The sequence below is a fragment of the Lycorma delicatula genome, chromosome 8 (genome assembly GCF_047948215.1).
Source record: "Lycorma delicatula isolate Av1 chromosome 8, ASM4794821v1, whole genome shotgun sequence".
NCBI lineage: Eukaryota > Metazoa > Arthropoda > Insecta > Hemiptera > Fulgoridae > Lycorma > Lycorma delicatula.
The window spans coordinates 6,581,396-6,599,107 of record NC_134462.1 but is presented as its reverse complement, the minus strand read 5'-3'; positions in this window follow the sequence as shown (position 1 = coordinate 6,599,107).

Genomic DNA, 17,712 nt, shown 5'->3' with positions numbered 1-17,712 from the left:
TTACCGATCCGAGTTTCAAATCGACAGGGAGAAATAGTAATTTTGATCGGTTAAAAAAAAAATATTTGTTGTCAAATAGATAGTCGTATTATTGATAATCTGAAAGACGTCCGACACATTTATATAATGTTTACTTCACGACATATATAGTGTTTTAGGTTTCTAAGTAGACACTTGTATGTGTGCGCGCGCAGAAAACACTCGAACGTATGTGCACAAACGATGTTTTTTGAAATCATTAAGCTAAGGTCGGTAGTATATACCGGGTTAATGATCTGTGTCGGTGTATTATCCCCTTACCGTAAGAAGGATTGAAAATTGTTCGCTCTAATGACTTCTCATTTATAAAATAGTACGATAAAGACGATCGAATGATTTAATCGATTAAAGTCGGTAATCTTTATAAATAAAGTAAAATTTTAAAAGAGAAATATCTTATCGCAAATACCGTATTGTGTAATTCATACCCTACCGTGGAAACGAAGACGTTTTAAGATCGATCGCACTGTTCGTCTAACGTCTCACCGCATCGAAAGTACTATGGTAGTTTACAGATGACTATAATGCGTGGTGGACGGTGAACTAGACAAAAACCAGATGGATTTCGGGAAGAGCGCGGGTCGGATATTAGGAGCTCTTTTTGAGCCTCAGGAATAGTAGAAAAAGAATGAAGAATTTTCAGATCTGTAGAAAGAATTTGATGGTGTAGAACGGTACTAAATATCTCGCATTTTAAAGAAAATTGGGCTGTAATCTAAAATAATGTTAAAAGCTGTTTCCAATCATTTTCTCGCTGCTTGAAAAAACAAAGTAAATTTTCAATCCGGTTCGAGATGTAACGCCTGCTAAATATCTGTTCGATCCATTATGTGATTTTTTGAAAGATTTATTTTTATCAGTCATTTTAATTAACTTGACACCAGATTGTATGATGTATGTAGATTTAACAAATTCCTAACGCATAATACGTCCACGTGTATATTTGTTGGTACGAGTATTTACAAACTACTCGTACCAACAAATTAATTATGTAATTACATTATATATATATATATATATATATATATATTAAGTAAAAGTAGTTTCTGTTGATAAATACAAGTGTCATACTTAATTTTTTTTTTTACAGCTTGCCAGCGGAAAAGGAAGGAAAAAATGAAATCTCCTTTTGCGGTTGACTCTTCTTTCATGAAAAAGTCAGTATATACAACAGTTTTAATTAATCTTTAGCTTATTTACTTACAGTTTATTAGTTGAGTATGTATTATTTTTTTAAAATGAAGATTTTTTTTTTACACCACGGTAGTCTATGTAGGTCTATAACACTGCTATCGTTTTATCATTTACCGTTCTTACTGTCATTAAATTCGGGATAAAACTTTTAAAAAAGGTTCGCTGTTCTTTTAATTTTTAATAAAATTTTTATTCCCTTTTTTATGTTTGTTTATTTTTTACCAAAATGTTTACGCCTTTCTCAAATACTTTAAAATACATCCAAAAAATTTACAATGAAATTGTAAACCGTACGGTAAGCGTCTCGCAGATATAATTTCTTCCGATCAAAAACAATTTCTGTAATATAAATAAAACTATTTTTTTTTAAATGATACCGATATCAAAAAAGGTAAGGCACTACATTTCTGTTGTCAAAATCTGTTATTAATTTAAAATTTTGTTTAAAAAATATACTTGTTAAATATATATAATAGACAATAGATATACAATAATAGATAATAAACAATGTTTAAGCGTTCGATATAATAAACAAAAAAAAAAAATAGAAAAAATAGTTACAAAACTCTTACCGGCCCGATTTCATTTATTAAACAACGATTAATCATAAGAATTGTACTATTTCTGTAAATGTGATGTATTACATATAAATGAAATCGGGCCGGTAAGAGTTTTGTAACTATTTTTTCTATTTTTTTTTTTTTTTTGTTTATTATATCGAACGCTTACATTGTTTGTTATCTCTGTGTTGTCTATTGCATATATTTAACATGTATTTTTTTTTTAAATAAAATTCTATAACAGATTTTGATATAGCAATGTGTAAATGTCTTACTTTTTTTTTTTATGTATCATTTTGTTAAAAACAGTTTTTTTTATATTACAGAAATTTTTGTTTTTTGAGCGGAAGAAATGATATCTGCGACACTCTTACCGTACGGTTTAGAATTTCATTGTAATTTTTTTGGATATCAGTGCGTTTTGTTAGATTATTCTTTTATTTTATTTTATGAATTACTGATTGTTACCTTATGGATTTATTATTAAAATTGATTCCCATCTAGAATAAACAATATACATTTTTTTTTTTTAGATAGTCACTTCATATCATATTTTACCTTTTTTAATAAAACTAGTATAATGACCTCGATGAATCGTAGATACGTGATGTGAGTGCAACCCTCGATTTTTATCTTATCCGTGGACACACTTTTTATATTATTATTAAATGAACTTTTTTTTATTTTTCCATCGATTAGTTCGAATAGTCCTAATTGTAGAATTAGGACTATTGAATTTATTTCTGTTTTATGCAACAAATCTTTGTTGCCACATTTGCTACACTTTCCTGCTATTCGTGGTTTTTTGTGTTTTATTAGCGGCTGTAATCTCTTGTAAACTAATACTTTTAATTTTTTTTTATTGAAGCGGTGGGAATTAATTTTTTTTTTCATTTTCAGTACTTTCATTTACATAAGAGCATTTACTATTAATATAAACTGTAGTTCGTTCCTTTTAAATTTTATTATTTCTAGTACATTATCAAGTTTTTGTACGAGATCATTTGTAAATTCAAAGGCGACGTTAAGTACTGCTACCTAGAGGCGCAATTTGTAAACCCACCTTTTTGAGGAAAAAAAATATAATCGGTTCATCAAACGGAAGAAAAAAACGTCGTCTAACAAAATTCGAGGTATTTTTTGAAAATGTTCTTTATTGCGAATCTAATTTAACTGAAACACAGTTTTCACGCTTATTTTTAAATTTGTCCCCGTTTTCATTTCGCTTTTAGGTCAGGTCATATTTAGAACTGTAAACATAGTTCGTTGACTTGGCGCGGCCGTCCAGTTCTGCGAACTCTTACCGGCGAAGTTCTAACGAACTTTTTGATAAGTCACGAATTCTTACTTTATTATATATAAAAGCCGATATATAACCAATTTCAGTCAGGTTTTCCTGAAAGTAGCGATTTTTAATTATTTAGCGGATCGTTTTGATTACAAAATTGAAAGGTTTACTCGTAGATTTGAATGTCAATTGAATTTGTGTAGATTTGGCATGCCGATTTTGTACACCGGTATATTCAGCGAAGTGAAAATTATGTTAAAAATCATTTTACTTTAAAGCTTTGCTCAAAAAGCGAGGCGTGTAACTCTTGTAATGAAAATGTGTAGATGTTATTTATTTATTACGGGAGTATCCTACGATTCTACTAGTTAGGGCATCTAATTTTGAGTGCCATCCCGTTGCCGAGCCAAATACGGTATACTTTTAATTTCCTGCTCGCATTTTGTGATTTCTTGTCGTAGACTAGATACGGTTTTCTCTACTTCCCTTGTCCAAAAAAAATACGGGTAAAAAATTTGAAAAATATTTCTTTTTTTCTATTACTTAACACGATTTTATCGTTTTCTTTTTTCACATTTAATCTTCCGTATGTAATGCGTTGTTCTTTAAAAAGGTATAATAGATTTTCGCTTTACATTTTCTGACCCGGTCTTTTTTTTTGGCTGTGATAACTGAAGCTCTGAAATTGGCACCGATCAAAGACGTTTTCTTTGAGAATAATGATGTTTGATTTACGGCGAATCTGTATGGTGATTTGAATGAAATTGCCACTCGGGTTGAATATGATCTGTATTCTGGGGTGGTATACCGATACGCAACCGTAAATTTGATTCGGTAAACGAAAATAACGGGAAATCACTTAACGTATCGGTTTTCCTAGTAAGACTGTCTGATGTGGGATTCTTGTTATTTTTGGAAACAGTCGTGTAATGTTTGCAAGTAAATTTGCGTCATTCTGATCGGTTATGGTTAAATATACATATAATTTTATTACTTGTATGTATTTCTTAACCGTTCGTTGTTTTTTCTTTTATTTTAACTAAATTATTGATACTCTTCGTTTTCAATTTTTTTCTTAAATTCCTATATAAAGCTTATATTTAAAGACGATACCAGTTACTCTTTAATTGCTATGCTTCCATTTAAACATTTCTTTCAAAATAACATTGATATAACATTTCTTTCTCCTTATATTTCTGATATTATTATTATTAAGACATGTATTTTTATATTTTAACTGTTTTTGTCTTTTAAACTTTTTTTTTTTTACTCTTATTATGCGATAAACTGTATTAACCGTTAAAAATAAAATAACACTTTTATGTTAAGTCATCGTTAAATATTGAAATCTTTACCCTGCCGGTGTATTTTATCTTCATCGGATTTCTATTTATTTATTATTTTTGTTATTATTTGGGTAGTAGCTTTAGTTGTTCATTAAAAAAAAAGAAAGTTTATTTCACAGTTATCAAACGACAGCTATAGTATTGGCCTCTCTATTTATTGTACTATTGTTTTTGGTTTGTTTTTTTTTTCTTTATAATTATTATTTGCTAAAGATAGTGTATTGTATTCTTTTGTATTTATTTCAGCATCGCGTCTATTGTAAATGTCTGCATTAATAACGCAAAATTTTTCGTTTTGTCTTTCTCGCTCGCACTATTTCTTTTTTTTTCTCGCTTATAGTTGTACGTAGATCGTTCGGACTAGTACAACAATAGTTGAGAGATGTAAAGAAAATAAAAGAATCAGAATAAATCGATCGTTCAACTGTCGAGATTAATACAGCGCGCTACCGTTTTAATAAGTGAAAAAAAAAAAAAAATTAGTAACTACTTTCCATTTTTTCAATCGTAATTTTTATTACGTTTTTCTTTACGATAACATTACTTATAAATAATAATATTAATTTTATCCTGTTTAAAAACACTTTTTTGATTCGCAAATTTTCTTTATTAATTTTTTATACGAGTTCGTTAAATCGATTTATACATTAGAATTAAATTTATTTATTAGCCGGTCAGGGCTCACTTCGCTCGCCCGACTGACTAGCCTGGACCCCTGACGCGTTCGTTTTCCTCGTGGTCGTGAGAATGTAAAATAACAGATATTCGTTAAATATTAAACAGATACTTCATTATATTTCTGTTGTCAACTTCATCCCCGAGAGAGCTAGGACCTCTTGATCTAAGGTTTAAAATCTTGTCTGGGATAACACGACGGTATCCTGAAAATTTGAAATCAATCGATCGGTTGGTTCTCGCATGATGCTATTGTAGACATACAAGCAAACATAAACAAACGTTTTCATTTATATACAAGAGTAGCAGACCCGGCAATGCCTCACTATTACTAGATTTGAGTATATATATATATATATATATATATATATATATATACGAGGTGCGACAATAAAGTAATGAGACCGATTTTTCTTTGCAAGATGTGGCAACCCAGCACGCGCGTATTCGAATGCAACGTTGTGTCAAAATGTCAAAGCAATCGGTAAAGAACTTTCGAAGATTAAGATTTTGACTAAACGAACATTTACATTTTTATTATATAGATTTATTTAAAATACATACGGTTATAAATAATTCAGAAAAAATTACGACTTACGTTAGACTTGATAGTTCAAGTTGCGATCATAGAGATATTTGTTTGCAGAATCTCAGTAGATTTACATTAATGAGCCGTAGTTATTACGCGATACTAAGCTCCATGTACATATAACCTCTGGGTGGTTTGTTAGGTATACCGTAAAACATTTTACTATCGTAACTAAAAACATCCGCTTCATAAACAATCTTACTCTATTATACTAATATTTCTGTAATTACAAAGGATAGTATTACTTTATCGGTTATTTACCTACAAACGTACGTTAATATACTATTCTCAGTGCATTTTATAACCAAATTTGAGTCGACCGGATGTTTTCTTTATTTGAATTATCAGTAGAAATATCTTTAATTCTACCGATGGAATTCTTCTATAAAGCTGGAAGAATACTAGAATACCGTACTTCAACTGTCAGGGTTTCAGAGTTCTGTTTTCATGCGCTCTAGGCCATCCGCTGTTACTTAATTTGCTATTACAAGGACGATTAGAGGAGGTACTGTTAAGTGTTATTTCAAGCTGCGGGGCGCCACCCCCGACAGAGAGAAGATAGAATTTTATTTTAATCGATATATCGTTCTTAATTTACGATATTAATAAAGTTCTGACGCTACAAAAATAATGACTGTTAAAAACAAGCGTTTAATTTACGGCAATTTATTTTGCCAATGTTATTTCTCTATACTGTAAGTTTTATCGAACTACATCATTTTTGTATTAACGTCACACAAAGTTGAAAACGTTTGCGACTTTCTTATTAATTATTTCATCGCTGTATGAAGTACGGGAAAAATGAATATTTATATGTATAAAAAAGAATGTAATTTATAGTTTCTGTCTATAGTACTGTAACCGACAAATTTTTTTTTTTACGCAGATTGTGGAAGTTCATAATTTTCTGAATCCATTCATAAAGATTTAATAAAATTGTTCAAGATGTTATTTTGGTTTTGTTATGCGATTTATCTTTTTTATAGCGTATAAATCTACCTTTTTTAATATATTTTATGCGAATTCATAAAAATAAATTATTTGGAGAAAACTATGATAATCTTTTAAGGGATTTTTATTTATAAAAAATTTGAAAGATAAAGATAAAATTAATTTTCTTCGATCGTGATCTTTCATCGGTCTTACATTCACTCGTTTCCTATAATCCTTTTGTTATATTTTATCTAATAAAACTGCATCGTATAATACTATAAAAGTTTCCAATATGCCAAGAAAAGAGAAGTTTTTATTGAAAAATTCGTATCGGGAAGAATATTAAATCCAAATGAATCTCTAAGTAATGTCATTTGTACGTGCTTTCAAAAACGATGAGTTTTGCAGAATTCTGCCGTATTATATAATTATACGATGCACTTTCGTTACTTAAAATAATGTTAACGATAAATTAGTAATGAAAAACTTACGTAGACCGATTACAGATCTCAATAAACCACACTAATTGGGGATGCAGAAAGAAAAGCGATTCGTAAAAAGAGGGTTCGAGTTAATAGAAAAACTTTGCCAAAAGAAAATTAGAAAATATATATCTACATGAGAAACATCAGATCGGTCTATAGCGGAGGATTTTAATAGTTAAGTAAATTTATCGGTTAAGAATTTATCAGAAATTGTAAAAGCTGCTCTAACTAAATTTGGAAGGTATTTTCATTCGATATCGGGTTAAATACTGATACAGTAGAGTTTTTTAAATTTGATAAAATTTTTTTTATTTTTTTTCTCCGCGGAGAGGCCTTTAAAGATCACGCCAATATCATTAGTTTCTTTCTTTTTCTTCTAGAAATTCTTTATTCTTTGGGACCGTTTAGCTCTTCTTTTTTCGTCCGTTATTCTCTACTCAGTTTTTTCTTTTCATCTATAGGAACTTTTCATTCAAACATTTTCTTTCTGTATTCTTTTCGATCTAGACAGTAATTTTCTGTAACGTTAAACTTTACGGGTTCTTCATTCATCTGTTTAAAATTGTCACCTGACCTTTATAATTCCTGAGCTTATTGAAAATCTGTTTGTTAAACCTTGATCGGTTCTTTTTTACCTTTTAGAATTTTAATCGTCCTTTTCTTCCAGGTTTTGTGTTACTTCCAGGACTTCAGATTAATCGTATGTCTTTTTTTGATCTCAGTGTTTGGCCTTATTGTGTTCTTCTTGGATCGTAGATCCTTCTTAGAATTCTTCTTTGTATCTTGAGTAGTTTTTCTATTCCGATTTTGTTTGTGGTTTCCACCCCGTACAAGAACACTGGTCTTACAACAGTGCTGTAATGCCTTAATTTTGGATTTTTTGGAAAGGTTTTTTTTTTTTATTGTAAATATTTTTTTGTGTAAAAGTTTAATTGTTCTACCGCAATTAGTGTGTTTTGGGTTCAGTCAGTAGTTTATTTGTTCCGTTTCTACTAATTATATCTCTAAGGGATTTAAAATGGTCCGTGATGTGATCTTAATTTTCCGTACTTTTTTCTATCGTCTTTTTGGGATATTTATTGACATTTGTCGTCATTTCTGTCTATGAAAAGGAGATCTACCTGCCTGTTTTTTCAGCTATTACTTTCGGTCGCTTAATTCGATTTGGTTGTTAGCTACTTGTTCTGATTCTGCAAAGAGTATTAAGACGTCGGCAAAAACTAAACATTAAATCTTGACGTTATGATTCGTCGTTTCTATTTTTGCATTCGCGTCGTTATTTGCCTAGAAAGTTTTCTTGACTTTATCTAAAACCGTGTTAAAAATCATCGGTGAAAGACCATCTTCTTGTTTAAATCCTGTTTTTATTTGCGACGATTTTCATTTTATATTTTATTAAAATAATTATTAACGTTATAAAGAAATATTGACGTTGACTGTAAAAAATCGATATTTAATTTAAAAAAGTATATCTATACATTTTATATTAGGAAAGATCTGTCTTTTACGTTCTTGAGAAAATTTGTTAAAGATGAACATATAAAATTAAGAGGTCGCGGTTCCCTTAACGTACAAATAACGAAATTAAATCACAAAATCTAGAACAGAATGAATTATTGATTTTATTGAGAATACCTTAGGGAATAATTTTAACCCTGATCGATTTGGTTAAAACTGATGAAGCTCGATTAAAACTTAAACCGATATTGAACTGTTAGGGTGTAGAGTAACTGTGACGTCAAATAAATAATTTTTTCATAGTTTACGTGAAGAAGGCAACAGGAAACTACTTCGCTGCTCACTTTACCTCCCAAGTTTGGCTTGGCCGCTTGATATTCTTATGGATCTTTGGATCGACTTGTGCCTCGGATCAGGTTGTCCGCAGTCTATACAGTTACATTACTTAACGGAAAAATATGTAAACTTAATTAACAGCGCGTCCATAATATTACTACATTTCGAATTATTTAAGTTTCATTAAAGAATGTAAGAAGAATACTCAGCAATTTTGTTTTTTAGAAGCGTATTAATAAACTAATAATTCAGTCCGCCGGGCTGGTCTAGCGGATAACTCGTAATCGCAAATTAGTTGTGTAACAGCATATTCAAAGTGTAACAACATATTCGAAGTCGAAGGTTTAGATCGTAATAAAAGTCGGTTACTTTTATACGAATTTAAATACTAGACAGTGGATACCGGTGTACTTTGGTGGTCGGAGTTCAATTAACGTCACATCTCAGAAACGGTCGGCCTGAATCTGTAAAAGACTACACCTCATTTACATGTTGTACACATCACCCTCATCACATTGGGAAATAAGCGGGTTGCTTATTGTTTTCTTATTGAACAGATCGGCATTAATAAATTCAGAAAAAATCGGTGCGTGCATTTTTTCTGTATTTTTATCTAAGATATAATTTTTAGCTTCGATAGCTTCTGCGACTCCTTTTATTTAATGAAGTTATTTAAATTAAGTGCTTGAGTATTTATTATGCTAAAATCGGAACAAAATTGTCAGGAATTAAGTATTTTTTTCCTTAAATTTTCCTTCGGCTTATATTACCAAGTTAGGGCGCGGTTTAATTCCTAACTATCCTTCAGAGTTACTTACTTTAGTTATTTAAAAAATTGGCTGCAGTTTAAAAGAACGAAAGGTTAGAAACTAGTAGCCTGTAGAATTCTAGACGCCTGTGTAGAATCAAATACGTAAAAATATTACGTGAAAAATTCGAAAGATATTACTGATAAATTAATTCAAGGTCGAGAGAAGTAAACATCGCAATTAGTATTCTTTTAAACCCATTAGACACGAAAAAATTAAGATTAAAAAACAGTTAATATTTTTTTTACTGATAAATGTTATAGTTAATTGATATGCAATAAATAAATTACGAACTCGTAGATATAATCGGCCTTTTTTTTCTTTTTTTACGTAATCGCAATTCAGGCTATTTAGGTCAGTAAAAAACTCATTTTACACAAGCGATTTTTTCCGTATCGTTTAATATAATTTTATCTGACGATTTAAAAGGGCATTGAGCTCGGTTTTCGCTTTTATGAACAGCGGTGTAAAATTATCGTTGTGCATAAAAATAACAATTTAGTCCGATGACCTTATAAACCGGGCGACAACATTCCGTTGGACGACGGGGGAAATATAATCCGTATATATACATACAGGTAATAAACCTATCGTTTGATTAGTTGTACGGGTGTTAAGTGTTTATTTTATCGTTTAAATTAATTCTTTAAGTTTCAATTACTATATTTAATTCTACATCGCTTCACTAGTTTTAAATATTATTTCGGTTTTCTATTTTTTTATTTTATTTTACTGTACTACATCGATGTAATTGTGTAATTGAAATATTGTAGTGGTATTTAGATATTAGATATTAGAAGCGACAAAAGAAAACATTCGTAATTCTTTTCTTTAAAGCACGTGACCGAACCGGTGCCGCTATAGGCAAACATTCGCACCATCCGGTTTTTAATTGGGATTATGTAGAATTGATATCGGCCGACTTAAAGAAGTATGTTGGTAATCGTAACATTTCCTTTAACACCGGAAATAAGATTACATTATAAGAAGAGCCATATCTACTACTAAAATGCGAATGAATGTGTTTTATGAAATCGGATGCGTAAAACAACGATACATAGATTCACATTTGTATCTGTATCGCGTAACCGTATCGTTTTCCTATAGCTAGGTGATGATACAGTTTACGCGCGGATAATATATCGTATTTATTCCCATTAGCCCCTTAGCATTTTTCACGATCTATTTAAAATTTCTGGGTGCGGGCATTATTCGAATCCTCGTAACGATTGAACGATGATAACCGCATGAACGATTCGTTATTTAATTAAATACAATATTATTACATCTTATATTTGAAATGTACACTCACGAACTTGGAAATCAACAATCTTAAATCTAGCGTGGATTTATTTTTTTGTTAATTAAGAATAATTATCGTGTTTTTTCACCGGAAAATCGTCATCGTCATCGAAAACATTATCCGCATTATCGCCATTCGACATCAAGTCGTCCTCACATTCGCTACACGAAAAATCTTTATCCTCACAAAGTCAAATTCTTCCCTTTCTTGTAGTTGAAATTCTCTTAAAATGTCTTACTTGAACGCAAATTTTCCATTTTAAAAAACGCTGATTCACAAATAGTAAAAGCTGACAAATAAAAAACAAAACAGAAATGGTATTCGCAAAATATTATTACTTACAAGCCGTAGTCGTATACGACTGTGATTATGATAGGTTAAGCAAAAATAGGTACCGCCCTTATACAAAGATGAATTTTATTCATCTTTGAATCTATTCCCGCCTCTGCCTCTAGAGGAAGAGTACAAGGAAAGGTACTGAGCTTATTGTGATGTGACAGTAGATGGCACTTTGGTAGAGCGAAAACGGTGAAGCTCATGTTAGATACACCACCCCACCATCTTGTACACTAAGGATTAATATTGTTATGTCTGTTGTCTTAACAGGATTAATACTGTTGTCTGTAGTGTTGTTTATTTTTACCGATACCGTATCTCCCGTTTATTGAAGCGTCTTGTTGTAAATGAGTATACATTTTAAAGCTTTTTTTTCTTTTTCTCCTCTCTTTCTCATTAATCTTAAAAGTAACTTGCGGGTCTTAAGCGATGGCGAGGCTTATGTAGATAAATACAGTATGTATCGTGGACTCCCCTGAAGAGATTGTTACAAAAACCTGTTGCGCTGGTTCTTTTATTATTGTACTGATGTAATCAACCGCGATACTACGTATATTAATGCTTGGCGATATCAATTCTACATTTTATGTATTCCGTGTATTTAGGAACGGGAATGATATGTTAACATTTCAATTAGTTGTGCATTCATGCTGAACGTTTAATTCGTGATTAATAAAAATTAACATCGGTAGCCGTTAAATCAGACTCTTTTGCCCTATTTGGTTTATTTTAAATTAGACGATACACCATTTATCTTGTTTTTTTATATTACATTGTAACAGGGCAAGAGTAACGGATTTCTTTTAATTAAGAAGAAAGAAAGGGAAAATAATAATGAAAATAAGAATAAAAAAAAAAAAAATGGATCCTTTTCTCAAAGTAACAGCTCCGTTTAACAAGCTCTTGTTTAACCAGAAGGGTTACCGGACCGGAATAAGAATTTATAGAAAAACGTAAGGGCGCGGACGATGGGAATTATTCAAAAATTTTTAAAGAAACGAGTCGGGTTCCGGTTCTGCAGGCCAGGGGATATAAGTACTGCCAGGGACCGGCGGAAAAAGTCAGTAGTTAAGGGAGGCTGTGTTCGATGCGGTCGTGATAAGCCAGGGGATATAAGTACTGCCAGGGACCGGCGGAAAAAGTCAGTACTTAAGGGAGGCTGTGTTCGATGCGGTCGTGATAACAAGCGATAACAGTTAGTAGTTTTGCAAGTCGAGTTCGATGCGGTTGCGATGACAACAGCAAGCGTTTGGTAACCGGTGAAGAGTACGTCAAGAGCATTTCTTTGTGGACAGTGGGTGAATGCAAGAAGTTGTTCGGCGAGTTACACAGTATTGGTAAATGTGAAACCGACAGTATTCTATTCGTTCATAAAGTGTAGAGTAGTTTTATTGTCATCAGGAAAAGTAAAATTATTTGCGAAAATTGAATCGTATGAACTTCAAACTTTTCTAGTGTCGTCTTGTTAATGTAATATTAGGTTCTAGCTGTCGTTATAACATTTCTAGTAAATCGGACTGTATTCTGGTTTTTATAACAAATCTTGTCCTTATTTAAATTACGATTTTTTGTCGTATCATTTATTATTTAATATTTAACTATTTATTTTATTTTCTATGTTTTTACAGCAATAAATTGTATTTATAAGAAATCTTCAGTCAGTTAGTCTCTCAATTCCTGGTCGAACCGCGAACACGACAATATGAATAAAATTTAGCTGAATAGTATTACTAGATTATTCAGCCTCTCATTTGTGTTCAGCCTTGTTTTTTTCTTAAAATAGTATTACCCGTGTTGTGTACGGAGGGTTTATGTATCTATTCTTAGAAAAGTATATCTGTATCGAATTTGATGCCTACATCAAGTTAGGTACGGTATTTATGAATTCAATCGAATTTACGGGTGTATTTAATTTCTTTTGAACCTATATGTTGTATGCTTCTCGTATTTTTTTTTTTTTTGTAAATTTTAACTCTTATAAGGTGTCTTTTGATTTTAAATTAAGTTGTTCTAATTCGGATTGTCCTATTTTTTTTTCTTCATCGCGCCACTTACGCTTGAGGCTTGCGCGTGGGAATTGGAAATGGAATTATATATCAAGTCTTACCGGGATTCGAACCCGGGACCTCCGGATGAAAGGCCGAGGCCTACGGGTTTGGATAGATCAAAATTAGGCGTATGGATTTTACTTTTAAACGTTTTTATGTTCGCTCTTCTTTAAAATCATATAACGTTCGTAAAGATGTGTACTAAGAATAATTATGAAGAAAACGAACGAAAAACAGTTAAACAAGTTTTTCTTTATTTGGTTACGTGCATTTTTCAGGATATAGTAAGTTAGTCAGCGACGTGAAATTTAATGTTACTTGTACATTTATTTTACGGTGTATTCGGGTGCCTGTTAATCTTAACAAAGTGGAGGCCATTAAATTTACCATCTCGCACAACCCTCACAGGCTCCCCCGACTACAACAAAAAATGTAGAAGTAATATTAAATTTCACATCGCTAACTGACTTACTGTATCCTGAAAAAAAGTGCTTGTAATAAAAGAAATAAAAAACATGTTTATCGTTCGTCTTTCATAATTATTCTAGGTAGATGTGTATAATCAGTAACGTCGGGTTTTTGTTTTTTAATAATTATTTTATCTATATTTTTTTTTATTTTGTAGAAACGTGGTACTACTTAAGCAGAAATTTGAATGTAAATGAGTATTGTACATTCGTGTAACACACGCGATGCATTCTTGCTTCCTTTTGCCGAGCGTATTTTTCGCTTATACCTAGAGAACGATGAATTTTTCGAAAAAATCACAAAAGGCAAAACGTGTTTCTTTTTTTTGGAATACAATCATTAAAATTTGAAATTATTGTAATTTTTTTAATTTTTCCCCCTACTGAAGCATTTTCTTTTTGGTTAAGACAATTTAAGATCGTCTATGTTATTTCCAAACCAAGGCTTGTTACTGCTACCCAAAAGTTAGTTGTAATTGGTTGGATCTATGAAGCTACAGACGGGGAAAAAATACATAACAGTGAAACATTACCACTCCTATGTGCGTGTAGTCTGGTAAAAACGCCTCTTCGTGTTCATTATTATTATATATATATTTTTTTAATATTTAACATGCATACGGTTTTATTCCAGGAATATTTCATCTCTAATTGGCGTTAAATATTTCATTTAAAGGTTGAAATATCTTTGCATTAACAGTTGGACAGATCATGAAGAGCATAACTTAAAATATTATATTTGGATTTTCTTTCAAAATAAAACTCCTGTTTCTGAAAACTATTTAGAAATTAGTTTAAATGGACACCCTTTTTTTATTATTAATTTCCTTATTGTAAAGGAAAATTCTATTTTATCGAATTTGTAGCGGTAAAAATACTTGTATTAAAAAAAAAAAAAATTATTTTAACAGTTCGCCATTTTAATGTACTAATTTCGAGTGAAGAATGTAATTATTTATTTTGCGTTATGTACATTTTCGCTAATAGATATTTGATTGAATTACATGAAAAGCATTAACAAAAGAGAGATGATTGATGGTAATCGGTTACTCTGTTCACGTTTTTATTCTTCTTGGTTTAATGCCCATCGTCGTATTTACCCTTCAGACACAGTAAAGCCGTTAAGATGTGCGTTACGTTTGCCAAAGTTGTAAGTAGTATACTTGTAATTTATTCCGTGTTAAATCGTGCGGTTTTACGTAACGCTAGCTGCGTGTCGGTATTTTACTTACGGTGTAGGCGGTAGATATGTTGAAAATGTGTTTGTACCGACGGAAAACATTCGAGGGTGCGTCGAGGGAAACGGAATGGGGATGTTATATGGTGACGTCGCAGTATGTAGGTTGCCTTGACAACGGTGACAGTCCATGTGGCGCCACGTTTGTCCCGCACTCGCTCGTTTCCTTCTCATAACAAATCGGAAAATTGCAAATTACCGCCTTCTACTCTACTTTACTTCAGTCAGTCCTTTCTTTGATCCCCCTATAAATCCTTTCTTCAACGAAGCGATTTTCATTAATTATATTCTGCTGTACACTAACTACATACGTAATCAAAATTCAATTGTATTTTTTAAATATTGCATTTTTCATTCCCTTTTTTACTCGATTACTATTTCATTTACGCTACGACTATTTTACTGTTATACTTTTTTTAACTGAAATGTTAAAAAAATTCAAATGTTCTTTGAATTGTTTTCGAAGAAAGGTGTTATCTTTGTAAATTAAAAAGAAAAGCCTTTTACCAAGCGATTTAAATCCTAACAAAAGGATTTAATGGAATGAAGAAATAAGGAACGATATAACCGTACACATGTGAACTAATTTGTCTTCCTACACGCCACTTACATTGTTATCTTTTTTACAAGATTCTATCGCAAAATTATCTTTTCTCCAACACCTCTTCGTATTTCTGCATTATAAAGCCATATGATTTTCAACTATATTTTGTAACACCGGTTTTCTAAAGTTTCTATGTGTATTTTAGTAACGACTCCCCTATTATCCGTGTTTATTCTTATAAAGCTTTGTAACTTCGTACAGATATTTGTAAGAATCTATTTCTAATCTCCAAATCCATTATTGATGCCAGTAGTTTTCTTTTCTATGTATAAAAACTCTTTCGGCTTATCCAAGTACGCTTTATCCTTCTTTACTTTGTCCGTGTTCAGTAACTTTACAACTTAAATATCAAAATTCTGTGACTTCTGGTAGTTCTTAGTTCTTTTATTTTATTGCTATATTTATATTTACACACGAACTACTTATTAAATAAAAAAAATCCCTTTCGGCACGCCGGAAGGCGGAGGTAGATTTCAGACATTTTGGTCATTCCTTGCCGTAAGGGTTGGTCATATAAAAAAGTTTTACGGACAAACGTTTTAGGCAATGTTTAGAGTACCAACGACCACTTTAAACCGATTCGATACTGTGCCTATTAAGGGAGGTATGATTTTTTTATCTTGGAAACCCCATTTTTTTCCACCCTGTTACAGATTACCCAGAATTATATACAAGAATAATGAAGATGTTACATACATTTAGATATTAAGATACAAGAAATTTTAATTTCTTTTTATTACAATGGATTTTCATCATATAAAGACTTCCATACATGGATTATTTGCTTAATTGATTGAACGCTGTTATTATTAATTCGTGGTATAAATAGGTAGGTATTAAATATTATTTAGTCGTGGTTTATTATATTTTGTTTATGTATTGTAATCGGTGTTAAATTTAGATACAAGAAAAACGAAATATTTTCAATATAAAATACAGAATCCTTAGAAGTTCTGTATATTGGCGATGGACATGATCAGCCTCTTCCTTTGGTGACGCAAATCAATTGATGCTTTTGTTGGTGATGATTTATATATATATATATATATATAACTTTATTATTATTATTATTATTCCACTTGACGATCTTAAATCATCACCAACACGGGCATTGTAAGATAGTCAAATAGTAATACTCAATAAATAATAGTCATTAAACGTAATAATAATTTATTTCCGTAATAAAATTACATAATAAAACAAAAATAGGATAGCGTAAAATAAGATAGGGAAAAATTGCAAAAAAAGTCTGTTATTTTGCTTTATTTCGAATATTTCGTGTTGTAATACAATTTTTGAAGGTTCTTTTCTAAATCAAAATAAACACTAATTATTTCTTAATGAGCAATTTCTGTAAAACTGAGAACCGGCCAACGGTTTTCATCACCGCTAAAACTTCTGGAAGATTTGTCGGGTTGATGTCTTCATCGTTACCTTCGTTGTCATTACCTACGTCCCCGTCTATTTCTGCTTGTACTAAGCGACTACATCATCATCTGTTACGGTTTCACGCGTTTCTAAATCTTTGTCAACCTCCTGATAATCTCCAAACAATGCATTTGCAGATTGTTGCTCCATTCCGCTAAAGAATCTTCTTCGTATGCGACGTCAGTAACTTCGCCAGCCTGTGGTAAAACTCTTGCATGTAAAAAGCAACGTTTTACAGTCGGCGGAGAAATCTCATTCCAGGATCTTTCTAACGTAATTATAGCATCCAGAATAGTAAATTCTGTATCGTTTGTAAAATTATGTGTTTTGTAGTGGCTTTTACCGACGTGATCACGCCTTGATCTAAGGGCTGTAAGACTGCTGTTGTTTTCGGTGGTAAGAACACTAATATACACGAATGATTTTCAACATGCGGATGAGCCGGACAGTTGTCAATGAGCAGCAGAATTTTGTTATTTTCAATCTTTAATTCACGGTCCCGTTTTCGTAACCAAGACGTAAAGACATCCACTTGTCATCCAAGCTTTCTTGTTACTTTTGTACATAACAGGAAGCG